Genomic DNA, 14,421 nt, shown 5'->3' on the forward strand with positions numbered 1-14,421 from the left:
TGAAGTGATAGTCAAATGAAATATTGTACTATTGTGAGGCATTTGCAAGTTTTAGAACTTCAATAGTGCTTCAAATGCTTGTTGCTGAGAAAAAACTACAGACGCATTTTGTCTACGGAAAGATAAAATCTATCGAAATGCCTCATATCAAAATAGAGAATTACAGTCAATTACATCATCTCTTTTGGTAATGTGAGCTGAATAGCATTATTATCCTTTCATCACAAATGATCACACACTCGCTCAAATGTTGAGCAGGAGACACTTCAGTGGGGTTTAATGGCTGCAACACAGAGAAGGTTGAATTTGGGAGCGACTCGCCCTCATTGTCAGGGACAACAAAATGCCATTATTCTTTCACGTCAAATGCGAATGTGCGAAACTATACCACGAACACTGACTTTCATTTCCCAGTCCTTTGTACTTGTCTTATGAGAATGGAAAGTTCATCTTGTAAAAAGGCCGTACTCTGAGCCAAGACCATTAATCACAGCTTCAAGAGTGCAGAAACTTCCTCCAACTGAAGACACTGTCAATCAATGTAAGTGTCTCTGTATCTTCATTTTGTCTTGTTTCGAGCAGCAAATACAATATTAGATGTCGAGATGTTGGTGGAGAGCCGTGAGTGATGACTGAGGTAATGTCATATTAGGTCAGTGTGATGAATTATCAGATTCACTCTTGTCATTTGAAAGGAGGAAGTGTCTCCAATTCCTCCTGGATATTACTTTACTGAAATTTCAAGTAGGTTTCCATCCGTCATCTCAGTAGGGGATTACAAAGAATGGACGGCGCAACTGAGTTCACCTGGAGGCAGCGCTCCAACGCGCCGAAGGAACTTTACACTCCGAACCTCTGCTCTCAGGGAATTCTTCTGATTTATGCCATTTGTGGGACAAGTTTCATGCTTGGCTTGTGTGTCAGAAACCTTGCTCCTTTTTAAAAACTGAAATCAATATCATTTAAAGTATAAAATATAGAAACCCACAGGCTCCAAGATCCATTTGATTTCTTCATGAAACGTGAGTAGAGCAGGTCAACAATGTGTCATAATAAATGACAAGTTATGAGTTTATCAGATTGGATTTACATGTATTAATGAAAAATGAAAGTGAACAGGATTCCCATATGAATCAATATTTGCAGTGAGCTGACAGGAGAGAGAGGGATGCTACAGTATGAGCGCCCACACAATTGCTGTGTTTCCTCCGATAAGCAGTAACAGAAGGGCAGCAGGTGAACCGATAATGACTTCAAGAAACACAGTTTCACCAACACACTGATGCGAGACAGGAACATGCTACTGGTGGAACAGTTGGGGAGTCAGTGCTGATGTGGCAGGAAGAGCTCATGCACAGACATATCAGTGGTTTGAGGGTTGAAATCCTGGGTATTGCCTAGATGAGCGAGCAAATGAAGGAAGAAATAGTGCTCAACTTTTCAAGACAAAATTCAAAAACTGGTACATGAGAATACAAAAATGAAGCTCCCAAATCAGACCTGGATCGGAACGCGTAATGTTGAGGATAAACATGTGCTGGAATCAGTGGACAAAATGAAGCAAACCTCGGTGGAGACAGAAGAGATATTTGAAGAAGTTGCAAGAGCGAGGAACACGATGATATATTCAGTTCCAGAAGAAATGGAGAATTAAGCTGTTGCCAACTTAAGATGAAATGGGAGACACAGAGGAGTTTGTTGTGCCTCAGAAGACACAGACAATATATGATGATGCCCATCATGGGATCTTCAACAAGATGACTTACAAGAGAAACAGCCTCAACAATCTTCTAATAGCCACCAAACATCATCCTGACATAGATGAAGCTTCACATTGAGGGCAGAACTGTAACTTAATGTCTTGTAATGTGGAATAATAGATGTCACAAAAATGTAAGAAAAAGAAATGGACTAAAAAGGAGCTGAGATTATGAAAGCTGTTCATGAATCTGCTCCTTCTCAGTTTATATGGGATCAGAGGTCCTGCAGAACGCTGGATAAAAAGCAGGAGCAGGAGGCAACGGTACTGTACATGATGATGGATAATGTTACATCAAGAAAGAGAGAGACAGAAGCCAGGTTGCTCATACTATATATTAATGACGTCTGTGTGGTGTTAGAACCAATGAACCGTGTACTGTTTGCGGTGGAGAGGATCTAAAAACATTAACTGAGTGTGCAGAACTGGAAATGAAGAAAGATTAAAATTGGATTGATACAAATACACTCTCCTTAAATGTGGAAAAAACGAAATTCATGGTCGGTCATTGTAACCGAAATGTGGGCAGTAACTAACTGAAAGAGATTAGATGTATCAGAGGTGAAATTTCAGCACTGTATAGTAAACAAATGCAAATACTATACTTGAATGAGAGAGCGTTGAGAACACTGTACTGTACTCTGATACTCCCACACTTGCTCCTCGGAGTCGTGGTGTGGTAACACAAGGCCACTGCTTCTGCTAAAGAAGACGGCTATTGGAATTATGATCACAGCGCACATACCAATGAGAGTTTGCTATAGCACGAGTACTGAAGTTTCCTGAACTAATGGAGAGTAACTGATTGTCAGAGGAAGTAACTGAAGGTTTGCAACACACACATCACTAAAAGAAACACACACAGACACTAATAAACACACACACAAACACAAAAATGGACTGTAACAACAACAGAGAAATACACAAACAAAAAAGCCAGTAACACAAAACTGACTGCTACAGTACTTGTAAAGCATACTGTATATCAACTGAAAGTTGTGTCAATGGATGAGCCCCACCTGCCGCCTTGCAGCCAGACGCCTTGATCCCCAGCCTCAAAGACTCCACTGTGGTAAAGGCTGCCGCGTGGAATTACTTGAGTAGAAGGTGTGCTGAAGGCTTCTGTTTCTGGCTCTCCCTGCGCCACCAGTCAGTGGGAGGCCAAGCCAGATCACTTCACTGATTCAATGTAGCAGGTGACAATTCATAATCCATGTACTTTTCATGGTAGCAAGAGACGACCCCCTTGTTTTATTTTAAATGGTTGGATTTAATAAGAATGTTTTCATTGAGCATTACTAGACTATAATGGATGACTGACATAAGGAGAGTGATGCAGGGGCAACGGCTGAAGAGACTTCACCAAAGTCATCCACCATCTTGGACTCCCTCTGTGAGGCAGCCTCCTCAGCAGAAGAATGGAAACGGAGCAGACATTTATGACTTACTGAAACCATTATTCTTTCTACCAGTGGCTGCCAATGTGGCTACCACCATGACAATGATTCACATGGGTAAGGTGCCTTGCCTGTGGACACGACAACACTGACAGAGTGGAACTTGAACCACCAACCCTCTGATTATTGGTGTGTCCACCACCTGAGCCTCTGTCGCCCCAATTCAGGGTTAAAAACCGGCTGGGTTGAATGAAAATCCTCTGACCAGGTGGAGGTCAAATGGAACAGAGTATCCACTAGTGATAAGGTTTCATGAAACGGTGCTCAGATACAGAGCTCAGCAGATGGTGCAGTCGATTTAAAAATGACAAGATGTTTTAAAATAGTGCTTCAGATTCCCACACTGTGGGACAAATAAAGGACATTTCAATTCAAAGACTTAAGAGTGCCAACAGGGACTTTGTCTCAAGCCAAAAGCACAACCATTGCAATACAAAGCAATACCATTGTATTGTACCCGAAGGACCCGAATGGTGCCAGCGTGGATGTTTTCAACAGATTCTGTTAAAAGGAGAACCACTACATCATTGATCCCACTTATAAATCCGAATGAAAATGAAGAAGGCCCATGACCATGACTGTGATTGTCATATCTAGTTTGACTGCTTTTTTATTTACTCCATTTTTCTGAGTAAAATCCTCAACTCCTTAATTAAAATCCAAAATGATCATGAATGAATGCGAGCGTACTCAGACTAAAAGGTTTGATGACAACTTTTCAAAATGAGTCAATGTCCTCTAGTCACATTTTAACAGCCAATTATCACAGGTATTTATCAAGATACCAAGCAGGTGCTTGACTTCAGTCTCCATCTGTTCAACTTTGTGTATGGAGTGTAACAGCTGAACAGCTGCAAGTCAGAAAAAAAGTCTAGACTTAGGAGTCAGTGTTAGGATTCCAGCAACAGATGAGCGACAAAGGCGAACTTGATCATGCCAACAGCAGATTTTCTTCTCAAAGACCCTGAGCTGAGATCGGAGTCATCACATACTCCTAGACACATTTCATAACTGTCAGTGAGATCCTAACAGGATGAGACCTGTGAAACAACATACGTCATTGACACTCATTGGGGCTGAGAATCTATTTGTTGTGCAATATTTTATGAAAGTCAGCAGAATTGAGGGAGGTAAAAAAAAAAAAAACGGGGGCGTGGAAAAAGTGCTGCACAAACATAACATTAGTGATGGGCATCTGAGGCTTTGTGAAACAGTATCCTCATTTTCAGATCAGAAAGATGGTGCTCTCAGTTTAAAGATGATTTAGATGGAGTTTTTCATTGCTATCTATGTATTTTCCTACACAAGTTATAAACCATTGTATGTATCATTTTCAAAATTTACTTTGTAAAATGTGATAAATAAAAAGTTATAATAAAAAAAAATGATTTAGATGTTTGTTCAAATATAAAGACTTTTAGCACAGAGTGTCTGTCTGAAGATGATGACACTGTATTATGAAGCCTCATAAGGAGTGATGAGCTTAGGCCTCATGAAACTGTGTCCTCATTTTCAGAGCCCTCCAGGTGGCACTCTCTGCCCCAAAATCTCAGGATTTGAACAAGCATTTCAATTAAACCACATATCAATTTTAACACAAGTGCGCCATCATTTTGGCTCTAAAAATAAGGGCACTGTTTCATGAGGCCTCATCCGCCCGTCGCTACTCATAAGCCTAGATAACAGTTGCACGGTCTGACATTTTGGAGCCCTTGGCCTGTTTTGTGATGTGCAATCCCGACCATCACAATATACAGTCTACCAAAAAAAAAAGGAGCAGAAACAAAACTGCTACAGACAAAATTAACATTCCATGAAGTCCTCATTTTCTGTCCCTCAATACAGCTGAGCAATTTCACCATCAATTATGTCAGGTTCCCTCTTGTCATTGTCGGATTCATTCTCGTTCTCATCTCATTCTCGTCCGCCGTTTACGCTCTGTGTTTGCAAAGGTTCGCTGTCTCTCATCCACTGCTCTGTGTTCTTTTGTTAAGCCTCCTGGACTAGTAAGCGCCGAATTCATTTGCTTTACTTGGTTTTTCACACTATTGGTGAGATGTGCGCGCATGGAGTCACAGATCAACATGGACGTTGACATTGAAAAAAAAACGTCCGATCTCCTTACATACACCTCTATCATCCACTCTCTCATTTTCTCCTTGTCCATCCAGCGCGTTCGATTGGCCTTAACAATGACCCCGGCTGGAAACTTTTCTTTTGGTATCTTCCTTTTACAAATGACCATAGGTGGTCCGTGGTGTGCATCGATGCTATGCTGGCCACCTTATTCTCCACAGTATGGTCCCCGGGGATGTCAAAGTGAGAGGGACCTCATCCATGTTGGTGATATGGCTGGTCTGGATCTTTTTGTCGGTTACCTTGTTACTGCAGAAGGTGTGGATGGTGGCCAACTTTTCTCTGTAATCCACTGGTAGCTGCTGCGCCACGGTAGTCCTTGCGCAGATGGAGAGATGACACCTTTTCATGAAAAGAAAACACCAAGACGGACCTCCTTGAAAATGTTCCATCTTCATGTCTTGTGCTATTATTACTGCCTTCTGTCGAATGGTGACCGTAGAGACGCTTCTCCCAGCTGTTCTTTGTCCAATAATCCATTGCTCAAGCTTATCTTCCAACTGTGGCCACCTGGCTTTGTTCCAGCGGAAGCTGTGTTTCGTCTTCTTAACTTGGCGTGGTCATTTTCTTGTTTCCTCCACTTCCGAACCATAGAGTCGTTGATGTTGAATTCTTCGCAGATGCTCTGTTACCATTTACAACCGCATAACTGATAGTCCTGATAGTTTGAATTGTGCCTCATAAGCATGTCTCTTCACTGATGGCATCAAACAAATGTTTGTCTTGCAGCATATCTCTAGTATACCTGCTGCAGGCATGGCGGAGGTAAGCATACGTTACAGTGCGCACGCATTATAAGGCGCACCATTGGTGATGAGAACATTAAAGGCTTTAAAGTGCACCTTATTGTGCGGAAAACACTGTACTTCCTCCACATTCGCCATGTTTGTTTTAAAGTTTGTTGTTGTCATAAACTTTTGACTCTGGGCTGCGCCCCCCAGTGGATATATTGGTGAACAGCAAAGACTGAAGAGTTTCAAAAACGTAAACATGGAAGTATGTGATCAGTGATGGTAAGAACGTTTTTGTTATTTTTTATTTTATTTGTTATTATTGTAAGTTAAATAAAGATCATTACAAGGTTTTAGAAAGTGACAAAAGGAGGGGAACTTTGAAAGCACCAAGAAGGCCAAGGCTAAGGCTCAGGCCCACTCAAATGCTGGCAACAACACTTCTTTGGCACCATTGGGCCACTTCATCCATAGCTGAAGAAAGCCAAGTCGGAAATTTGTCAGGAAATCGAGACCAATATTGTAAAGGTCAGTTAGACTTTAAGGCAGAAAATGCAGAAGGCTAAAGCTGAAGAAGAGCCGGGAAATTGAGGCAACGAAGGCATCTAGCTAATGAAAGTGGAAAAAAAAACTGTCACACCAAGATACAAGTTTGTCTGAGAAATGTGTTTAATTACAGGGAAGCTTGAGAAGGTAGAACTTGAGGGTGACTGGAGTAGAAGAGGTAAAAACGTCAACTGAAGAAGCAGGTGGTAAATCTGGATGAGAAACCTGTAATGGACATAGCACATCCAGCTTTATGGAGACACCCTGCAGGCAACGAAGCACCTCATCATCCGATGGCCAGAATTCATTACAGTCACACGTTGACTTATGATGGAAGCTGTGTTCAGACATTTAGAGAGCTCCCTTCAAATGGAGCCCCGACATTGGGTTGTCTTCACGTCACCGCTATAGTCAGTTCGGTTCCCATATCCAGTGCAACAATGGATCACATTTATTCTTAACAGACATAAAGAAGGCCTGAATTCACACAGACCTACAGTATCTGCAGTCCTGTACAGTCCAGGCCTTCAAGGCTTCCGCTGCTGACCTTAACATTATGAGGAGCAGTGACCTTGGAAATGTTATTCCCTTCAGATTTTCTTCTTATTCTCATGACTTCACTTCATTACTATCAGCCATGGCAGGTTTCTGGATTAAAATAATGTATTCATTTATTGAGGATGCAGAAGATTTTCAGCTGAAAATGGCCAAAAGTACATTTTCGGCAGACAGTGTTTTAGCACAATAACAAAACGACAGCCAAAGCACGGCCGCCTGGCTGCTCTCTACTTTACAGATGACTTTCTGGAAGTCCTCTGTGCACTAGAGTAGGTATTGGCTGCAAACAGCACTGCTTCTGTAACATTCATATTACAACAATGGGTCTTAAGAGAGAGCATTTTCTCTCCTCTTGCCCCCTTCAAACTTTTCCTATTTCTTGAATCGCAGAGACCACGGAGTGAAAAGGATACAAGTATGACCCTTTTAGAGACTGTCAACATTCATTTTTTTCTTATTCACATTCTCTGCATCACAACTGTACTTGATCCATGTTATGAAGGTCATTGTTTGGATGGAGACATAATTGAGCATGCATGGATGGATGCATCGCGCAGAAATAATGACTTGTCCTTCTGCTTCCTCATTGTCTGTTAGGTCTACAGCTCACATATGTGCCATGGCAATCTTTGGTCTCGAAGAGACTGTTTCAACCTACAGAAAAAAAGTAAATCTTTCTGTGGTTGCACTTGCTCTGAATGAACTTGTTGTGCAATCCATGTAGTAATCCTATAAGTAAATCTTGATATGACTCTTAAGTGTATCTTGTGTTTTAATAGTAGCTCTGCCCATTAAAACATTTCACAAAATGCTGTTGTATGTTTCCTGCAAAGTGGGACTGATATTAATTTTTCTTCTGCTTAAGCTTTCAAGTACCACAGTAACTGTCCACAAGCAGCACATTTTGGAGCCGACGCTGTAAGTGACCGTGTCTGGGGACATGATGGAGGCTTGGACAAACACAGCTTATTGTGAAGGTAAGAGGAATGTGCAAAAAATTAGATAGAAAACACAGAGCAAATAACAGTGGAGGCTGCAGTGATGATCACATTCCTGCTGTAAACCACACTGATGATGCTCAACCGTCACCCCTGTGCTTGAGAGATACAGAAGTATATATCCAGTGGATCAGAAAAAAAGTAAATTCAGTATGGACAACCACCTGGTGACATCATAGTAAGACAAGTCAAATTACTTCCTTCCCAAACTTGAAGTCAGAATTCTCTCACACACAGTTTTCAAGATATTGACTAGTGAAGGGAAGATGAGGTTTCATGAAACAGTGTACAGATTTTCAGAGGCCACCAGATGGCACTGTCTCCTGAAAAATGTTTGGACTTGAACAAATAATTCAATGAAACCTCACATTATTTCAAAGCCAAAAAAGGGGCCTCTGCAAATTCAGACACTGTTTCATCAACCTTGCAATACTGTTTCGTGATACCTCATCTACCCACCACTACTAGTGCCTTTAGAAATAGTGACATCAAAGTGGAATATTTCATTGACAAATCTCTGGCGCCTAAAGAATTAAGGGTGAGAAATGGAAAACCTCGGCCCCCCGTTCACTGCCATATAGCGGGTCACCTGCAGCTGATAACTTCATCTTTTGTTAAACAGTGTGGTTCCACCAGAGGCTCCGCTCTGAAGCACGTGCATGACAGCTGTGAAGGCGGAGCTTCCGAGCGCTTTAGGTCATTCTGGCAGCCTTTGTGACAGAACTTAGATCGCGTCTGACATCTTACCTGACGATCTGCCTCACACAAAGCCAGATTAACATGTCATTAACTGGTGCAAAGAAAATGACATGTTAATTTTTTTGCGTAACTAAGTTAGCAACATAGCTAATTCTAGCAATGAATCTTTTAAGACAAGTGTGCTGTATAAATTCTACTTAGAGGCACACACCAAGAATCTCACTGAAGTCAGGAACTCTTCTTCACACACGTTCATGGTTATAATGTCTCTGCCAAAGAATATTTGCACAGATTAGGCTAATTGGTTTTGTGCAAAATAACACACGAGCAGAACAAAAATATATTTTATTCATAAGGAATTAAAATTCGTACAGTTTAAATCCTGATCCCGGAGTGTTGCTTCTGAGTTGATTAACAACTGCGCAGTTCACAAACTTTCATCATTAAACCAAGAAGTTATTCCGAGCTGCTGAAACAAACCTGGCAAAACCTCCAGACATGAAAAATGTGCGCACCATTACCACTGTATTGCTCTCATATCCTCTCTTGCGCTTTTAATCGGCTTGTTTACTGTCAACTGATTTTAAACTTTCATATATTCACGTGATCAAAGCTCCCAAAAGTGCACGGCTGGCTGCTTGGCCAGCGTTTAGCAAAATCTGAATACGCGTTTCGACAGAAGCTGAGAACACTTTTGAACTGCATTTCAGCAATTTTGGCCACACGGCTTGAGATGAAACACACAAACTTTCAACTCATATCTTCACTTGGAGGAAAATCAAACAAGAATGGGAGCCAGGTGATCAGCATGGTCCCCTGAAGCAGTGGTAATGGGTTTGGATCCTTCAACTTTCAGCCTCTCATGTGAAAATGATTACTTGTTCAAGGGACCCTGCAGAAAAGTGTTTAACCTTTAACTGCTTTCCTTAATGTCAACGGGTCCTTGAGAGGGGCCACAGCGATGCGACTTCAGGGGTCGTATCTGTGGAACACTGCTGCCCTCACCTGGCCATGCTGCTAACAACTCGTTTTTACGCAAGAGAACAAGGTGTTGTTTTGAGATGGACTCTATAAAACGTGCAGATGGAAAGAAAAACATATTTCACCAGGTAAAGGGTAGTGATAAATAACCCTGTTACCATTGGCGACAGTGAAAACAAATGTGCAGCAACAGGTGGGAAGGATGAGACACTGCATAAGTGATCATGACTGGCCAAAGGGCACTACACACAATAACAATAACTGGGTCATTTTTGCCCCAGTTTTGCTCCTTCCCAACCAAGAATGGACCCAATCGTCATAGCTCTTATATGACCATCCTATGACAGAATCCTGTGGTGTGTTAAGAGTGAATTTATTCTGATAATCTGCTCTGAAAACAGTCATGGCAGACAATTGTAAATCGTATACAGTGAACCCTCATTTATCACGGGGGTTACGTTCCGGAAAGAACCCGTGATGGGCGAAATCCGTGAAGTAGTCAGCTTTATTTTTTAGTTATTATACAATACTAAACTGCGTGTACAATGAAACCAAAGACCAAAACCTGTTTTCAGGCCCAAGCATTTAAAAATAAAAATAAAAACATAACAAATAACTAAGATAGTTTTTGGAAAAACTGTAAAATAATATTTTTAATAGTCAGTACGAGGTTGGACAGATTGTGACTCACGCGTATTTCACCGTTCCTCTAACTTTGCCTCTTCGTCACTCCGTTCTGCTGTAGCGTCTTTTTCTGCAGAAGGCTGTGGTGCAGGTGTCTTTTTCCAAGACAAGAACATAGTTATGGATAATTGTTGGCACTCTTTTTTCTTCTGGACAAGAAGATTTTTATAAACAGACATGCCACCTTTGATTATATTTGAGACATTTGAGGTTCGGAGGCCAATTCTTACCATGGTTGCCAAGCAGCCAAGTGTTAGTCAATCCTCCTCATCTTTATCAACACGTGTCCCCTCTTCTTCCCCTTGTCATCAGGAGTCATGTCAATAAAGCTCAGGTGCCTTTGCCAGTGCAGAACGCTTCGTTGACATTGTGGGTTTTATCATGGAGTGAATTTGCAAACGTAAATTTGGCAAGCTGTACAGAGACGAGGCGCGGAGACTGTTCACGTTGGTTAGTCCTGTAGCCAATCAGGATGCAGAACACAATGCAAGAATCAAAAAACTGCACTAAAAAAATCTGTGAAACAGCAAAGCCGCGAAAGATGAACCATGTTATAGTGAGGGTTCACTGTATTTACAGCAAAAAAAACTCCTTATGTCGCTCCCGATTTGAACTGTGACGTGGAACAGAACGGAGCCAGTCAGGAAGCGATTCGACAGAGAAACAAGGAAGTGAAGGAGGACATTTATTGAATTGGTGGTGATAAAACATAGTTTTCGTGAGAAATAGATCTCACTACATCTGGAGCCGTCTTTTTGTATGTCTGAGAGTCCAACTTAAGTTCCACAAGCAGCGGACGTCTCCCTGTCATTATCATGATGTTTCATTTGGGCTTCTTTCATTTAAAAAAAAAAAAACGTCCACCATCATCGGATGCACTTTCTTGTTGCGAGTGAGTTTCCATTTTGATTTCTGCAGCTTCTTGAGTTTGTGTGTGGTGTGCAGCCTTGGAAGTATCGGTCCACACCACAGGCATAACAAACAAAGGGTAGAATCTTCTCTCCATGTGTGGGCTTTCTGATTTATTCGGACCTTGGAAAACCTTATATGTATGGTTCCCTTAAAGGTGTAAAGGTAGTCACAAGCACTGTTCAGCTGACATATGCACTGTAACAGCCAGACAAGCAGAATAAAGCTGTTTTCAAGTTGGAAGTGTAGTTAAAGTTAAATTCAAAGGAAGGCTTGGAGCAAAGCCTGTTTTCTCCTCTTTTGTGAGTAACTTTAATCTAACAAAGCATCTCTCAGCGGCACACGCTCACACAAAACATGCTGACAAAACCACAGCTGAGTGGAACAAAACAGCATTTATGAGGAGACCTGAATATTGTAGAATTATATTGCTTAAGTGCTTTTTATAAAACTATTTATTTATAACTTTTTTAAAGTAATGTGTGCTGGAGTTGGATGACTTTAACAGGTATATATTCCACCAATCCACTACCCGCAACCCACCTCTGTTCCAACGCCCCCTTATCAGGGTTTGAATTTGTAAAGGCCAGCCGCCTCACACTCTTCGCTGCTCCCAATATGTATCCAAATGTGACAAGCAAGACAACGCTTCCACACTCAATTCGTCCGAGAATGATCTTACAAATGTTTATTAACCTGTCAGGAGTGCTTTACTGACACAGTGAAAACTCTCAGGATTTGGTGTTCTTAGCACCGTGCTCACCTCAGAGTCAAAGCCCAGAACTCATGTGTTTTTCTGCACTCTTAAATTAGTCCTGTGAATAAAATGTGCATCTTTGGTTATTAAAGCAATTTTATCTGTGGGTCTTGCTGAATCTAATTTCAATCCAAGATGCCCAAAGCAGCAAAACAAACCCCCAAAAAAAGCCTTCTGTAATACAGCTGTTTTTGCTTAAGGAAAACTGGGTGGTAAACTTGCCCTTTTCACCGACAGATTTGTCCTGACCTGTTGTCTGATAAGAGTCATATTTTCATAAAGCAAATTTGAAAGTGAGAGCATGCAGTTCTCTGCCTGAAAAAAAAAACAGTTAAAGGGTCCAGTGCCTTTTCTGGCGCCGAGCAGACACTAAAGATCACTTGTATTGAACAGGACTGTGATACTAATAAGTCTGACACTGAATGCCACGATCACTTTCTCATGGCGTAAATCCCTGCAGACGCTGCCACTGTAAATCATCTCTGCTCTCTAAGTCTTTCTGTGCAGGGACGTTTAACCTTCCTCTGAAACAAGCTGCTCAATGTGAGATATTGCAGTGTGTCGTGACTAAAGGCCCAGTGTGTGCACAGTCTATAATAAATCTGACGTGTGAAACGTTGCATTGTCGCACGTTAGCGCTGAATGTCTTTAGTGCACACACAAACACACACATACGCACACTACCCTGCAAAGTGCAGGAGGCCCTGAGTCACTGTCTTAAAGACACTTAATTTCATTAGAAAATGAAGATGTATTCATACAAACACTGTTCTCGCAGATTAAACGTCAACATCCCCCGGAGAAGAATCTCTGCCACTGCCATTTATAATCTTTACCGTGGGGGCAACTCGTGAGAGAATGATAAAACACTGCAGCTTGTTCAAAGCCTCTGATCCCATTTTCATTTTTAGCGCTGCACGGTCTTTTATCAGCCTCTCAACCTTAGGCATTTTAAACTTATTTCAAGTTCATTGGGTAAAACTGGAACTTGAAAAGTCTTCATTAACTTTTCAGTCAAAAGTGGGAGCTATCTGATATTGAGTTTCTGGCCACTAACTGGTTTGAGACACGGGCTGAAGCTTCATGAGGATGGCCATCGAGTGGACAAGGAATACTAAACTGGACTGAATGACACTAGTCAGTGCCACTTTAATGTCATGATGGCGACAGGGGTGAAGCCGGTGAAAAAGGCAGGTTGGTACTTGAATGTGTTAAGGTGGGAGATTAATATTGTATAAACTTAACAGGGAAGATTTTTCAGTCACCACTTGCAAGCGCACCACATTATACAATGTGATATAACTAAAACTATCCATGATGAAATGAATCAAAATAAACAATAATAATAGAAATAACGTGAATAAATAACCAACAAACAACAAGGGCTGTTCACGAATTCATCAGTCTGAGGGCAGAGGGGAAGAAGCTGTTCCTGTGACGGGAGGTTCTGGTCTGGATGGACCGTAGCCTCCTGCCAGAGGGAAGAGGAACAAACAGTCCATGACCAGGGTGAGAAGGGTCGGCTGTAATCTGACCTGCACGTCTCTGGAGACATACAGGTCATGAAGAGGTGGCAGGCTGCAACCCATCACCTTCTCAGCAGAACGTACGATGCACGGCACTCTGCTCTTGTCCCTGGAGGTGGTGCTGCTGGACCAGACAGTGATGGAGAAGGTGAAGATGGACTTGATGATGGCTGGCCCCCCTCCTGTAAGCCGACTCATCTCCATCTAAGATGAGCCCGATGATGGTGGTGTCATCCGCAAACCTGATCAGCCCACACGCACTGGCTCCGACCTGAAGAGGTAGTCAGGCACGTTGAGCTGATGAAACTTGTCTTGAAGCACATGTGAGGTTTCATTGAATTAGTTGTTCAAGAACAAACATTTTACAGTAGACAGTGCCATCTGGTGGCCTCTGAAAATCAGGACACTGTTTCATGAAACCTCATCTACCCTTCAATACTGTGCCATGAAACCTCATCTACACATAAGTCACATAGGACAGCAGCCTCATTTTCACATCTAGCTAGATTACCCACTTGCCCTCGGCCACCACGTTGGAAGGTTTTTGTTTTTTTTTAAGAGACTTTCAACCTGCTTTTATTATGGCTCAAACCTAATATTAGTCCAATAAATAATACAAAGGAAGGAAGACAGACACAATCTTATTGTTCCATAAATATATATATATATATATATATATA

Source organism: Synchiropus splendidus, chromosome 13 (genome assembly GCF_027744825.2).
Source record: "Synchiropus splendidus isolate RoL2022-P1 chromosome 13, RoL_Sspl_1.0, whole genome shotgun sequence".
Classification (NCBI taxonomy): domain Eukaryota; kingdom Metazoa; phylum Chordata; class Actinopteri; order Syngnathiformes; family Callionymidae; genus Synchiropus; species Synchiropus splendidus.